Source organism: Pipistrellus hanaki, assembly GCF_964339955.1.
Source record: "Pipistrellus hanaki genome assembly, chromosome: 2".
Taxonomy (NCBI): domain Eukaryota; kingdom Metazoa; phylum Chordata; class Mammalia; order Chiroptera; family Vespertilionidae; genus Pipistrellus; species Pipistrellus hanaki.
The window spans coordinates 34,177,837-34,194,164 of record NC_140504.1 but is presented as its reverse complement, the minus strand read 5'-3'; the positions used below and the strand labels follow the sequence as shown (position 1 = coordinate 34,194,164).

The 16,328-nt window shown below is 39.2% G+C and overlaps 2 long non-coding RNA genes across 2 annotated transcripts in view; one reads left to right on the top strand and one right to left on the bottom strand.

The window, feature by feature from the left end:
* The window catches only part of LOC311618216, an 85,805-nt gene extending 71,676 nt beyond the window's left edge, over positions 1 to 14,129 (bottom strand). Inside the window, exon 1 of the long non-coding RNA XR_014794279.1 lies at positions 14,049 to 14,129. This is a non-coding gene — a long non-coding RNA (uncharacterized lncRNA). The remainder of the gene's footprint in view (positions 1 to 14,048) is intronic.
* The window catches only part of LOC311618214, a 324,594-nt gene that overhangs the window by 49,932 nt on the left and 258,334 nt on the right, over positions 1 to 16,328 (top strand). The gene's annotated exons all lie outside the window — the stretch shown is intronic.

The window sequence follows — 16,328 nt, the reverse complement described above, 5'->3', positions numbered from 1 at the left end:
TGCTTGACAGTTATTCCTCATCAGTATGTTACCTTAGAGACTGTCTGCTGTAAATGGAGGTTTACAGTGCACAGAGGGAGAGGGGAAGCACCGAGAGGCTGACAGGGCGAGTGGGGGGGATGGCTAGACCCTCACTCACGGAATAGTCAGGCACAGGCATCGGGGAACCAGGTTCGTCCTATTCATTTTTGTGTCCCCAGGACCTAACTCAGTTCCAGGTGCAACAAGGTGCTATTTGGGGAATAGAAAAGAGGAAGAAGGAGGAGAAAAGGTAGAAGAGGGAGACAGGAAAGAGGCTGAAAGGTCAGGAGATGTTCAATGAAGAAAGAAGAGAGATGGAAAGGACCCCACCAGAGAGAGATTTGGATAAGTGTTCCAATCATTCATGGGTTTGATCCAAGATAAGATGTGCATAATGATGGCAACCTGCTTCCTCACGGACCACAGCTACTGAAGAGTATGACTCTCTGCTGAGCAGTCTCTTGGGCCTGAGCCCACACCTTGCAGTGGACACAGGTAGCTGTGATGCAAGAAGCATTCTGATAGGCAGGGTGGTGGCGGACATGCAATGGGTGGGGTGGAGTGGAGAGGGGAGGTAAGGCTGAACCACACTACCAAAGGTGGAGGTTACAGGACTGGGGAAATGTGTGTCATAGTAAGACTGAAACAACCATGATATCTGGGAGAAAATTACATGGGCCAGGATAGAAACACGCAGCTTTTCTACAACAATTCTAGTTGTAATTATCTGCAGGTATGGATCATATCACTAAGCCTTTCTGAAAGACAAGGAAACAAACTAGGATTCAATGTTGGCTACAGTCACAGCTGCTATGTCCATTTAATGTACAACTATTCTCTTTAAAACGTACTGCTTGTGGTATTGAGTAAAAATTCATTCTACTGGTAAGGGCCTCATTCATGTGCCCTTTGCAGATATGTGGATCTCACCTAATACACACCGTTAAAAATAAAACCTGGACACTTGAACTATATTTAAGTGCCTTACACAACAAAATTTCTGTAGAATAATGCTATTTTGATACTTGTTATTTTTGGTGTCAATTTAGACATGTAGATGTCACAAAATCAATCACAGAAGAAGGAATGTTCTGATCAGTTTTTAGTGAATAATTAATTCAGACAATATTTCTCGGCAAGCATGCATATTGCTGCCTACAGAATTACTTCCTGTGTTAGATTTCCCACCAGGCTCTAATATGGTATATTGCTCATGGTGATGGCCTGTTTATGATAGAATGAACTATCACCCATAAATGTTTGGCACCAAGTTTGTTCATTGGAATCTAAGCTATATGAAAATTTTAGAAAGTAGCTTATTATGAGGAAAGTACCTTAATAACGTCAAAAAAAGAAAAAAAAAAAAAGCTGGTTCTACTTCGGGCCTCATCACTAACTGGAAATGTGATCTTGAAATAATCCGTTCTTATGACCAGGCATCAGTTTCCTCACCTATGAAATGAATATTTAGACCAGATGATCTTCAAAAACTGTCCCAACTCTAGCATCTTTAGACCTGACACAAAATAAGGAGTGACATTTAAATCCACAGCCCAAATCCCTGGAGGTACAGCAACATGATCATCTCTATAAAGTTTCTACTTCAAAGCCTTGGAATTTATGGCATTGGCCAAGATCATGATAGTAATCACTGGTTCCAATAATTGTTACAACATAGGTGCTCAGGAAACAGCCTTTGACATCTGAAAGCACGAAGTAGCATGGTAATGCATGCATGAGTCCAATAACACTCTGACCTTCATCCATCTGTTCTTCCTCACCAGTGACATTCACTGGAAATAAGGAAGCAGAGGGTAGAGATGATGTGAGAAACACAGAAAACACAAGGCAGACAACAGCTAAGGCCCAGTTTTTTGTTTGTTTGCTTAGCTTTAGTTTAGTTTTGCTTTGAAATAATTTTAGACTTATAGAAGATTTGCAAAAAAAGCAGAGAGAGTTCCCTTAGGGCCTTCACCCACCTGCCCTTGATAGTAACATCTTTCATAAAGACAGTAGTCATATCAAACTAACAAATTAACATTGGTACAATAATATTTATTAAACTACAGGTTTTATTCAGATTCTAGTTTTCCACGAATGTCTTTTTCTGTTCCAAGTTTCATATCCAAAGGCCTGATTTTAACAGAGAAGGTCAAGTTCTTATGTTCCCTGTAAATTAAACTCCGTGACATCCAAGAAACACTTTGTCCACTTTGTTTATCTCTGTAATCCCAAATGGGAATAGTTCCTAAAACACAGAAGCTCAAACAAAGAAATAAATAGATAAATAAAACCAGTTAGATCATCTGACCTTCATTTTTACCAAACAAAACAATTTGATCAGTTACAAGGGATTCTTCTAAATATTTCATTTTCCCTTATTTTATTAATTACTTTCATTACTCTGAGGTTTTCATATGGCATAATTTTATTAGAATTAGACTTGAACTATTAAGAATTCTGGAAATACTGATAATAATCCGATTCCTAAATACCTCCTGCCCCAGACTAAATACCCTCAGCTGAGGCCCCTTAAGCATGTTTCATCACTATACTTCTTATATTACCCATTTTATAATTAACAATGCATTTTAATATGAACCTTTTCTAGATTTTAGCTATACATTTTATTTTTATTAAATTAATTGGGTTACTCTGGTCACTAAAATTATATATTTCAAGTGTATAATTCTACAAATCACCTGCACATTGCAGTGTGCATTCACCATTCAAAGTCTAGTCTCCTTCCAACTCTATAAAGTGAATTCTGAGAGTTTTTCATCTGATTACACCAAGTACCTGACAAACATTAGGTATTTTAGTAAATGTTTACTGAATAAACATATAGTAACCTTTCTTCAGTATAAAACATTACCTATACATCAATATGAAACAATAACGCCCTTTAAATGAGCATGGTTGATGCTAATAATTAATAAACTAAGCAAAATTGTCCAGTGGAATATATTATCGCATTTCCATTCTCTATCATGTGAGAAAACTGAATTCCAAGTCCATGTTCTCTAGCCAAGCTTTCAGAGAAAGTTTATCCTCTAACCAACCAACAGATCTCTGACCTTCCTTTTCCCTTCAAGAGATATTTCTGACTTACAACACGTATATTTCTCTTCTTTACATGTTTAGTAGATTTGCCCCCCAAACAGAGGAGAGCTGGTTTATTTTGACGGTGGCCTTCAAGTACTTAAATCACTGTCACATGCTATATGGGACTCAATAAAAAACTGTCCTTGGAGCAATCAAATCAGAGTGGAGACTATGAAAGCCATTCACTGCCATGCTCCCAATGCTTTATGACCACTTCTTCAAACTGTCATTCTCTCTCGCACCCAGTGACTATGGAAGCCCACATCCTACTTTATGACAGGTACCACCACCACCACCCTCCTGGCAGGGCCTCGTGGTGGGGGAAAAGGGGGTTAGAGATCAGCTGGCTCATAGATAGGACAGAGCTCTGAGTAATCAAGGACAATACACTCATGCGTACAGATGCATTCTCACACTGTAGGCACATCTGTTTACAAACCAAAAGCAAACCACATCCTTAGAGGAATGGAGCGGAGGCCCTTAGAGAGGATAACATGGTACTAGGGGGCGTAAAGTGGCTCCCCTAAGACTACACTAGTCAGCACTCTACTTCAGAATGTAAACTGTTGGATTGATTCTTCAAAAATCACTGCTTCAAAACTGGATGTCAAAGGGAACAGCAGCAGGTATTGCAAATTGCACCATGTTGTCTCCTTGCCTGAAACCCTTTAATTGATTCTGATTGTGCTCAGAGAGCCACGTTCATCAGCATGATTTACACGTACCTGGCGCTCCTGCCCTGCTTGCACTCCAGCCTCATCTCTCATCGTTCCCTGTCATACTGCGCAGGCTCCCAACCCACTGTCCTACTTTAAGTGGTCCTGTGATGCCTGGTCCATGTACCATGCTATCCCTGGCCTCTGCTCCCACTGCTAGACCCCTGACATACCCCACCCTCTGTGCTTCCAACTCATGCTATGATTCCCTACATTCTACTGCTTAGCCCAAGGTTAAAATTAGCCTCTTTTCTTTCCTCTTTTCTCCACAAAATAATTTGAGAGTAGCAAATATGTCTTTCTGACTCCCAGGACCTTGTCCTGTGCCTGTGCATTACAAGTAGTAGTATTTTTTCCCATTGAATGAATACACTTAAAGAAGGAGATAAATATTCCTGTTAGTTATCTGCAAATGATAACTAATTATCTCTTTAGTACCATTTCCCCCCTAGGAAAATAGCACTTTATATTTCTAAAACCAAACTATATGATATTTTATAAGGGTTGTTTGCTACAAACACAAAATCAATTATCATTTTAATTATTCCCAAGCACCATGCTATATCTATGCCTTTTAATCAATTAAGTTACAAAAATACTATATCTGCCCTCTCTATTCCATGCAAAATGCAATTTTAACATGCTGGGTCCTCAGAGCTCTACTCCCCTAATTTTGGATTTGCAGTCACTTCTATAATGATTACAGAAGCTCATAGCAAGTTCCTCGCCCCTGGGTACCAGTACCCTGACATGATGCCAATGGAACCCATAAACCTTCTTCCTAACCCTCAGAATAACAAGCCTACATTGCCTGTACATGCATTATTTCTGCTATAAAAAGGCCTGGTGCATGAAAATTCATGCCCTGGGGAGGGTCCCTCAGCTTGGCCTGACCCTCTAGCTCAGAGTCTGGGAGCCCTCAGGGGATATCCTACTAAAGGCTTAGGCCCACTCCCATAGGGAATGGGCCTAAGCTGCAGTCTGGCCTCCCTCTGTGGAAGGCAACCGGACCAATAAAGGGAAGGCACCATCCCCATCACCCTGCTGCTGCTGCCACTGCAGGCCCTAGCAGCCGCCGCAGCTGCTGACCCTCCTTGGCCCTTGCAGTGGCTGTGGCTCTGTCTGGAAGATATCTGTTCTATTCAGCCTAATTAGCATATTACCCATATAATAGAAGAATATGCAAATTGTCTGGGATGCCATCACAATAACAGTAATGACCAGAAGGCTGCCTGGGTCAACAAGGCTGGCAGTGGGATTAATAAGGGAAGTCCAAATGACTGAACATCAGGCTGTGTGGGGTAACCAGGCTGGCAAGGAGGGCAGTGAGGGGTGATCAGGCAGGCAGACAGGGACCAAGCCTAAACTGGCTGTCTGACATCCCCCAAGGGATTCCAGATTGAAGAGGTTATAGGCTGGGCTGAGGTGCACCGGGCCTCTAATCTCTAATATATATATATATATATATATATATATATATATATATATATATATATATATATATATATATATATATATATGTGTGTGTGTGTGTGTGTGTGTGTGTGTGTGTGTGCCTAAGTGACCAGAATGACTAGAATGACTGGTCACTATAATGCTATAATGCGCACTGACCACTAGGGGTCAGGTGCTCAACACAGCAGCTTCCCCTGGTGGTCAGGGTGCTCCCCCAGCCAACCTCCCCCAGCTGACCAACCTTCCCCTGGCCAGTAGGCCCTGATTGGCATGGTAACTGTCATCTCCTCTCTGGCCCAGCCCTGAGCAGCCTAGCCCCAATCTGCCCTGATCACTGGCTAGGACTAGGGACCCCATTGTGCATGAATTTTGTGCACTAGGCCTCTAGTTTTCTTATAAAATGCTTCATAGCATAGTGGCATTGTATACATATAAAAGAGTTAAACTTTTGTTCTATTGCACATTTTTTTCTGATAGGGCCACGTGACAATAAAGCTTTCTTTTCCACAAGTATTTACATCATCTGTCTTCCTCCACATGTATATAAAGGATTGTGTTTGGATCCCTGCCTAAATAAGCCTTAATTGATTTTTTCAGGTGTTTCCTATTGCCATGGCAACAGTAATCAAATACCTTTTCATGAATAGCCTTGTCAATCACAATATAATATTCTCACTGAATACAGTCTCCATTTCTCTTCCTGCCAACGTCTCCAGAGCTTTCTCTTTCTTGACCTAACATTTCCTTCAGGATCTTGGGCCCCATGGCAATAATATATTTAAATAGCATGCATGATTTTTTAAAATGAGAACCTCCTATGAGTTCTTTCAGTAATGATAAAAATAGATCATGCTTTCAAGGGTAATAGATATTTTAATAATGGCATGCTTAGTCAAATGTCTATAATCCTTCTCAAATCACCTTGGATGGTGTTGTTTCATTTTTTTTCTTTTTCTCTCGTAAGGAAAATTATTATTCATCTTAAGAGAGAACATCTTGTCAAGTGTTGCAGTTCAACTAAATAAGGAAAACATCTCTGCCAAAATGCAGCAAATGTGATTACAGGAGGCCAAGGAGAAGCCCGTAATTAGATCATTACCATGGAAACAACCTAATTACATGTGTAAAGCAGTAAGGGCTGAGTTGCAGATCTGAATATGTTAATACCATTATCTATGGTATAATGTTTCTGCTACCTAGCCTTCCACAAATATAATCACATAAGCCTTATAGATAAATCGCAATTCAGTTTAAATGAATGAAAAAATACTTGCAGCTATGTGAATGAAGTTCAAAGATATCCATTCTCTTTATTATAAACACACACCTATACCCTTAAATGAGAAAAAAAAATGTTGTGTGTATTAATAATAAATGTATATTAGCATGTAAATAGCTGAGTGACCTTAAAAATGCATTCTGGAATTTTACACTGTGCAAAAATTATAAGGACAACCAAAGTTAGAGCAAGGTAATTTAATTTGTCAAACCACTTATTACTTATACTAAAAAATTATTTTATACAGCTTACTCTTAATTATTTAGAGGCAAATTATTTTCAAAGTCTCATTTGATCCCATAAGGCTGAAAGGTGAATATCCATTTATTATTCAAGCCACAGTCAAAGGTATAAGCCACATCCCCAGAGGGCAGGGAAGAGGCTACCCCCCCAAAAAAATATATTAATATAGGGGCCTCTTTACTTTTATAAATTACCAAATAAAAACACCTGTACCCAGTTGACTTTTAATGATTTTTTTGCAAATGTTCTTGTGTTTGAATTTCTTAAACATCTCCCATTTTCTGTTTTTGCTTTTCCTAGCTGGACCCTCCTCATTCAGTCATCTCTGACACTGACTGTCACTTCACTCTGGGCAGAAACTTCCCTTTCCTTCTGAAGGTCTGAGCAGAGCTTTGGAGACACTGCTCTGGTCCTCTCAGGCAGTGCCATTTGGAAAGTGTCTTCCCCAGCAGCCCCAATATTAGCTAGTCCCTAACCCTCCCCCTACCTCTTCTGGAAACAGTATAGCTTCCAGAGGGCAAGAGAGGAGATGCGAATGATCCTCACTCCTGCCCCACTACACACACACACACACACACACACACACACACAGGTTCTGAGGGAACACAGAGCTGAATGTAAGGGCATGAAGAAGGGCCTTTTCATTTTCTCATTGGTCTGCATTTTTTCATGCAATCTATGTTTCATAGTCTAGTACTGCTCCTCTCCTTCTATTATTCTCTACCCTTTCCTACAGACACTGGTCTCCAGCTGAAGGGAAAAGGGAGATAAGAATGGAAAGAGCTGTGGCTCTTTGGAAGATGGAGATGCAAACCCATTTTGGAGCTATCTTCCACATGCCTTCTTTAACTTTCTTCTCCCATTTTAACACACACACACACACACACACACACACACACACACACGGGAGTGAGAGAAGTGTAAATCAAAAGCTTAAAGATTCTGGTTCCAGATAACAATGTCTTTCTTTCTTTTACAGAGGGACCATGGGTCATAGCATAGGCTCAAGTAACTAGCTGGGGACAGAGAACAGAGTACATCAACATGAGCATGAGATCTGAAAGGGCAAGGGGACTTCATAGAGGACAGATAGCTGGGCTTAGTCAGGCTTTGGTTCTGCCGTTGGATTGTCACCTTGTGTGATTCACTTTTCCCACTAGGCCCTCAACTTTCTCCTCTTTGTGAAGCAATAGGATTGGACTAGATGAGCTCAAACATTCTGATTCTATGCAAACTCAAACATTCTGATTCTATGGCTGCAATGTGGTCTGAGATAAGCCCTACTTCCCATTATCTTCCCTCCCACATTCAGCCTGGGTGGTCGTAGGCAGAGATGCTGGGCTCATTCAGGCTCCTCTGCCCTTTACTGCCCAGCCATCCAGCCTGCAGAGCTCACGCACTGCTGGACAGAGAGAGGGAGACTGAAATGGAGACAAGATTACTATGTTCTGGCTTAAGCAAATCACATACCTCTTTAAGCCTTAATATATTCTTCTGTTGAAAGATTGCAGGGGAAGGGAATCTGGAGGTCCGGTGAGTGAAGGGATCTCTACAATCCCCTTCAGTATTACATTTCATGTGAAAATTTAATTTTCTTTATGAACTACTTTCATCAGCTTCCTCCCATACTCAGTCACCTTTAGTGACTCCCCATTTTCATAAATTCCAAGTATAAAAGCCACTGCTTTTCAGAACACTTTTTAATCCTGCTGCAGAGTTCTTGCCCTGTCTGATTCCCTCTATACTCTTTTCCCATGATTTCTTATTCCCCAAATCACTGGTCTAGCCCAGTTTTCTCCTGAGCCTGATGCTGCGTCCTTGCTCATGAACCTGAAACATGGTGGGCACCCAAATGAATGCTTTTGGCTGGGCTGTTGAACCAGGCTCTCTCCCACTACCCACATCCCATCCTGGTTTCCAAGGAAGAGACTGGATCTCTCCCACACACACACCTCACCCATCTGGGAGGCTGGCCCTTGTCCCTCTAAATTGCATAATCATGTCCTTTAATCCTCAGGTTTTATGTTGAAACACACCATTTAGGGCCTACAGTCATGACCTCTTAATTATGTTGAATGTGTGTGGAAAATTGAATCTACTTATTACAAGTATACATTCTGAAGACTAATAGCAAGTTTTCTATTTCTTCATAATTACCACCCCATGCTGAATCCTTGATATGTACTTAGGAAGTATTAAATTGATAGGTTTAGAGGTGTTCTGAGAGCATTTTCTCTATCGAGAATAAATTTCATCTATATCATACAATCTCCACTTGGCAAAAGGCTCATCTTTCAAAGAGAAACTTAAATGGCAGCTTAGTGTGGCTTTTTCCTCTCCATCACTAGGGTAAGCTTGTCTTTTCTTATATAAGTCTATTGGCACTTGTCATGTTGCTATTCTTATTTGTTTATACATCTGTCTCCCCACCAAAACAATGAGTTATTTTTCTTCAGGAAAAGAGTCACATTTCACTTTTGTTGTAATTCCATGCCCACTACTGCTCTTATAAGAAATGTCAAATAATGTTGAATAGATGTATAGAATGAATGCCCATATTTTTAGGAAAAGATTGAAATTTTGCTATTTTCTCTCTCTCTCTCTCTCTCTCTCTCTCTCTCTCTCTCTCTCTCTCTCTCTCTCTCTCTCTCTCTCTCTCTTTTTCTCTCTCTCTTTCTTAAAAACTCCAGAACCAATTTTTGACAATTTGAGATGAAGGACTAATGTGATGCTTGACACTAAATTTATAAGTTCATGTTCTAAGCTATATACACTGAGTCAGTAGATATGTTACTAGTATTTATGCCAATTCTGCCCCCTAATTACCTTTAATAGATCTAAGTTGGCAATTCATTCTGCCATATTCTTGTGGCTTTGAAATCCACATTTGATAATCTTAAATATTTAAAACCCATTATTTAAAGTTAGCATAGTTAAAATATTAGAAATTACAAAGAACATACTCGTTAACAATATTTTCTCCTGGGGTGGTCCATAAATTGCTGTGAGACTTAAATTGCTTCTTTTAGCACTGTATGTTAACCTGTCATTATTATCTATCTTAAAGTTAGCTTATTAGTGTGATGCTTCTACTTTCTGTTGGATACATATTCTTTGAGTAAAGGAAGAGCTTTATGTCTCTGTTCTCTGTAGCATGTGGCACAACAATTTCTATAGGTTAGGAGCTAAGTAAACGGCTACTGTATGAATCTATTAAGGATCATATTCCAAGTTTCTGATGACTCTTAAAGCTGAGCAACATGAAAGAAATTACTCTTATCAAAGTGTCAGCAATGTTTATCCATTTCCTGAGCAACTAGTTTGTTTTACATAATGATTTTAATAAGTTGTATTATTGCTTCCATTTTTTTCTCTTAAAGTTGTTCCCTAGACATCCTGGAACCAATATGGTGAAGCACTAACAGCAAGCTTATGGGACTTCAAGGTATAATTTCATATACAAAAGTCTATCTTCTTTACCTATATCTTTATTTTCACTTTATCTATTTTTTCCTATTAATTTCAATTTGGTATTTCTTGCTAAATAATGTGCATCTTTGTAAGCTGTCTTCAATTATTTTCAGGTCAGATATTCATGAACATAAATAAACAGATGCATACATGCAATACATATAAATTAATAAATATTAAATCAAATATTTCCTGAATTAAAATTAATTTTTTTTGTTCAAAAATATATTTTATTGATTTTTTACAGAGAGGATGGGAGAGGAATAGAGAGTTAGAAATATCATTGAGAGAGAAACATTAATCTGCTACCTCCTGCACATCTCCCACTGGGATGTGCCTGCAACCAAGATACATGCCCTTCTCTGGGAATCGAACCCGGGACCTTTCAGTCCCAAGGCCAACGCTCTATCCATTGAGCCAAACCAGTTTGGGCTAAAATTAATTATTGATTAAATAGCATTCCCTGACTTACTGTTAATAAACATCCTTAAATTGTTATTACTAAATAACAATTTTAGTTTACATTATAGATTACTCATAATTTGGATTATGCTTAAGAAATACCTTTTACTTCTCATGAAACCATCTGATCTTACTACTGAATGCTTACAACTTAGCTAGTGGAGAAAAAATAGGATAATAAAGTAAATAATTGTCTTTGAGATTATCTTGGTACTTTAAAAACTGGGATGCAATAATGGCTAGCACAGCACTTACTGTGAGCTAGAATTTTATTAAAACGTATCCTCATTTAATCCTCACAACAACCCTGAGTTGACACTATTATTATTATTATGTATATTGCTATTATTATTGATGAGGAAACTGAGGGACTCTGAGGTTCAGTAACTTGCCCAAGATCACACTTTGAGTAGATGACAAAAATGGGTTTGAAATTCAGGATGATGAGCTGAGGTGGAGTGCTTAAGGATTTTGCTGACTGTTTCAACTATTCTGGGTCTTCCAAGTTCTAAAGGATCAGTAAGGTAGCACTGAAATATTAGCTTCCAGTATTATCCAAAAACCATCACAAATAATAAGGGGAGGAAAGGTGAACCAGATGATCAGTTATACTGCAAGTAAAGACAATTTTCCCCCCAAATAATTTACTCTGTTCCCCAAGATGACATCTCCCAGCCTTTACCCCTCTCAACCAGACTAAGCATTTAGGATGGTGCAATAATATAAACTTTGTGGATTTTTAAAAAAATAAATCCAAATGTTACTTAATTGAAAGGGATTGAAAAAAAGAGTTTTCCTTTATCCGTGGTAGCAAAATTATTTATTGCCTGCAGCTATTATAAGTCATGTGTTGCTTCAGTCAATACTGCCTGGGGCAGGCTTGGACTTTATTTGCCATCTCTGTGTTTGAGCCTTGAAATGAGGTTATCGATTTATGATCAGTATAACTCCTGGCTGAGTCCTGGATGTTATGATACCACTAATATAGTGTATTGAGGAAATCACCTGCTATCCCTCAGGCAGAATCTACATCTTGCTCATTTTTGTGTCACTCCAGCACCTAGCACATAATAAACACTCAATGAATATATGCTGGTTGAGTGACTGGATTCATAAATTATTCTCTAGGTATAGATTTTAAGTTTCTAATGGATAGTCTCTGTTTACCACCTTATAGAGTGCTAACACCAAATAGCATGGATATGATCAAGTGTATGAACTACTTACAGTTTTAAGATAAATGGTGAGAACAGTTTATGTGTTCCTGAACTTTTATGCTAGAAGACACATGAAAATAAGAGCTCTGCTAAAAAAAATTTTTTTTGCTTGAAACCCCATATATTCTATTGCATAAGGAACCAATTTCATCATTAATTAACAAAAAATCTGGCCTTTTTTTTTTTTACCTCCTCGGTAACATAGAGCCCTATTTTAAATCTTCATTACCTTAAATATAAAGTGACTCCTATGTATGTGGATCTTAGAAAAAATAAAAGACAGTATATATTTGTCTAGAGCATTAGTTGAAAGAGGTCTGTCATTTTGTTTAACCATAAAAGGCTCATTCTGAAACTATTCAGAGGAGTTTTCATAATAGTAAGTGTGGTTGAGGTAGGAAAGACACTTCCAACTCACCTGGAACCAAGATCCAGATACATCTGGCTTTTAGCTTTAGAAGAGACTCCTGTCCATTAAGCTATAGACATATGGCAATTTACATAGGGCATAAAGAATTTCCTGAAAACTTTCAAAGCATATCTGTAAATGGGGACCAAACTCATGCAGAAATGCTTAGAGGATTAAGATGGTCGGGAGCCATAGTGGCAGTAGGACTTTGCAGAATCTCTGGGGTAAAGTGTTCCCAGAGGAACAAGACAGGCATGACAAGCCTGCCTCTGCCATGGGACTGAGAGTGAGTTGGAGGAGATCCAGGCACAGTGGCCAGTTCTAGTGTAGCCTTTGACACCCCCAGTGCTTTTTGAGCTACACCATTCCCCCATTCACTGCAGAGGTGCCCCTTTAATGTAGTAGAACAGCAAAGCCAAGAAGCTCTTCCTTCTCGCTTTCCAGAAGACCAGCACCTTGGGAAATGGGCACAGGGAGCTCTAGGTCTAAGCCTAGATGGGCAGCAGTTGACGGGGAGAGAAGCAGGGATCTGGAGTAAGGGAGCCCTAGGCTGGATCTGTGAAGGCACATAAGGAGCTAGTCTGTCTGGGTAGACTTTGCAGAGAATAACATACCTATTTGAGTGAGTGGACTTATGGCCAGCAAACTGTCTCTATCCACTACAAGATTCAAGATCAACTCTAAATGTGAAATCACCAGTACCTCTTGAAGGAGAAACCTAAAAACATTCAGTTTATAAATTCTTTTGTAAGATTAAAATAAATTATAAGTTACTATATATCTTTGACTGTCATCATGCTTTATGGTTTCACAGAATGCTGTGAGGGAAACAGAGCCTGCATTACCCTTATCTAACAGATGAGGAACTGAGGTTCAGCAACACCAGAGACTTGACCTCAATCATACAACTCATATAACTTCTGTAGCCATATAGTTCCACAAATGAAGCATCTCTGTGTGTTATTCACTCACTGAACCACAATGCACTGATCTCTTGTTTGAGGAATTCGTGAGTACTGACTGATAAACCACTATGCCAAGTTGGGGGCTAGTTGGAAGAAAGGCAAGACTGCCATTCCTGCAGCTATATGGAGGATTAACTCATCCAACACAGACCACTCTCCCAAAGCAACCTGGGATGCTGTCATTCCTTGTCCTTTGCTTCCCCGTCCCCTTCTCTCTCCAAACAGGTACCAAGAACATCCTGCGGTGGTTGGTGCTGGGAGCATAGTGGTTATTTGAAGAAGGAGGATGGGAAGAAGGAATCGACAGCAGAAGTATATGACTGGCAGAGAGCAGGTAGAACTGGAAGAAGTCATACCATGTCTCCCCACTCCATGCTCTTTAAAAACATTCCCTTTTTAAAATCTCATTTAGCAAAAATGTGTAAATTCAATTAACTGAACACAGTAATGTACTTACTGGTCATAGAAAGCCATGGCAATGTTTTTTTTCCAAGTCAATAAACAATACTTGTAAGATCAGCCAGACCAAAGACCCCATAAACTTTTCAGTAGTAACTGGGTTTTTAGCATTTCCTTTTCCTTCTTCTTCATTTTCAGAGCTAGTTGCCCTTTCCCACTTCTTCCTATGTTTGTCAGTCCACCAAAAAAAGCACACACAGGAAGCCATGCAGGTTACAGGGCCAGCAGGCCTCGGGCACCACTCACCATTGGGTCTGTCCCCAGTGCTCTGTTCTGGACTGGAAGAAACCAGGGAGGGAAAATACCTTCCCACTGATTGCTCTGTCCTAGAAAAAAAAAAAAAAACAGATAAGATGAATGTTGCCAGGGGCAGCTAGATTGGCAGAGACAGCTTGGCTCCTAAGTCCTACAGAGGGAGGTTTACACCAGGGTCAAGCTGAATGCTTCCTACTTTCTGAACAAAAGAAAAGGTTGTCCCCATCCTGGTACCAGCTGGAGGCTGCCTGTCTCCGCTCCTGTAGTGCAGGTAATTCTCCCACCGTGAAATAAAGGTCAGAGGTGTTGGTTGCATAAGTCTCATTAAAAAGGGGGGTGAGCACCATGAGCTTTGAGGAGTGAATCAGAGCCAGCCCTCACCACAGCTATTAGACCAATTCTGTTCCTCCGACATTTACGGAGTGCCTGCCCCATGCAAAGCACCGTGCCACGAATTAAAATTTTAAAGGAATTCGTACAACCTCTATTACCTTTCATCAATAACCCCTGGGCAGGTAGAGTTACTCTTGTTATTAACTACATGCTCAGGCCCAAAAAGGTTCTGTGGCAGTGATGATGCAGAGAAGTCCCTGAGCTTAGCTGCCAGTTGCCAACTGTATGAAGAAGGCGAGTCTTTCAACCTATTTGGCTTCAGTTCATCAGCTATAAAGAGGAGGGTTGAGCAGTTAGTCTCTGTTAAAGACTTCTAATAGTTTGTTCCTTATCCTTTGTAGCTAACATTTGTTGTAAAACTGTTAACATAAAGTGGGTACCATTTTACACATAGGCGTATTTCTAACATTCTATGATTTGTTAAAGTCCATACTCTCAAAGTGATGCATGCTAATTTCATTTTATTATACTTACATTAAATTCTATATTTTCATATTAAATTATTGGTGTAGAAGAAAAAAAGGAAAGCAAAACTTTCATTTCCTCCACAACTGGCATTTCTTTAGTCAAAATTCTCTCCCCAATCACTCCTTGCTATTAGTGTTGCAGGGAATGTGGAGTTTGAGCCAGAGCACCAAGACTTACAGAGTCATTTTTATTGTTGTTATTTTTGGTTTTAATAGGAAAAAAAAAAAACTTGCAGTGCAAAAGACATTTTCAGTTCATCCTAGGGGTCCTTCAAAAAGTTATGCAAGCTTTCCACGAGTAAGAATCTAAAACTCATTCTTTTAAAAATCCATTGTAAATAGGTCTCATGATCTAAATGTCGTTCTCAGCTGCTACTATACATTTTGGTGGCAGTTTACATTTGTAAAGGATTTTATAATTATTTAGCTGACTCTGGTGATAACCTTCTAAATTAAAACTCAGCCTCGGTAATGGATGTTTTGACTCTACTTGCCAAGTCCACTAGCAGGAAATGAGTGAAGACCTCTGGTTGGGGAAAGACCTTTCTGTGTGTTTCTAGCAGGGAAACTGTCAACACACTTAATGGAGATTTGAGAAATGGGAAGCAAAACAGCAGTGAATGATGGCATTTGCAAATTAGTTGAGGCCAAGTGAATTTTTGCCTCGAGTGTTCAGACTGAAAAAAAAAAAAATATGAGGAAAATCAAAGTTAAAGGAGAGAATCTTTCTTGTTGCCCTGCTGATTTCCCATGAATCAAGGTGTACATAATTGATTCCGCTTAGAAGTCCCTGTCTTTTCTTTTCTTTTCTTTTCTTTTCTTTTCTTTTCTTTTCTTTTCTTTTCTTTTCTTTTCTTTTCTTTTCTTTTTTATCCTTTAAGTGAATCTGTCAAATCTGATGTGAGATATAGGTGTAAAATAAGATGTAGTAGAAATAATCTTTGAACTTACTGTACTGATCACAGTAAGGGAAAACCTGTCTCTCTCCCTACTTAGATTTCTTCTTTTTCAGGGAAACATTTCACATGCTTCCAAAGGTGGAGGTGGGGAATGTTTTCCATTTCCTTCACTTTCTGCTGTGATACAGGCAAAGCCATCAATACCCATTTCTGCCAGTAGCTGACACTCATGGTTATCCATGAACCTACCCAGTGCTCTATTCTCCATGAATTATTGTGCATTTATAAAATTTAAGTATGTAAGGTCAGTACAAAAGTAATAAGCTTTGAAATAATGTTAGATAATTAAGGCTGTATTTTAGACATATATGTCTGGCAATCTGAGTCATAGAACACTTCTCTTTATCTCAAGTGTAACATATTTAATTTAGATTTTTCAAAGGAGTTGCCATTTATTTAATACTAATCTCTTTTGGATAAAACATTTTATATTTTCCAGATAGCTCAATACA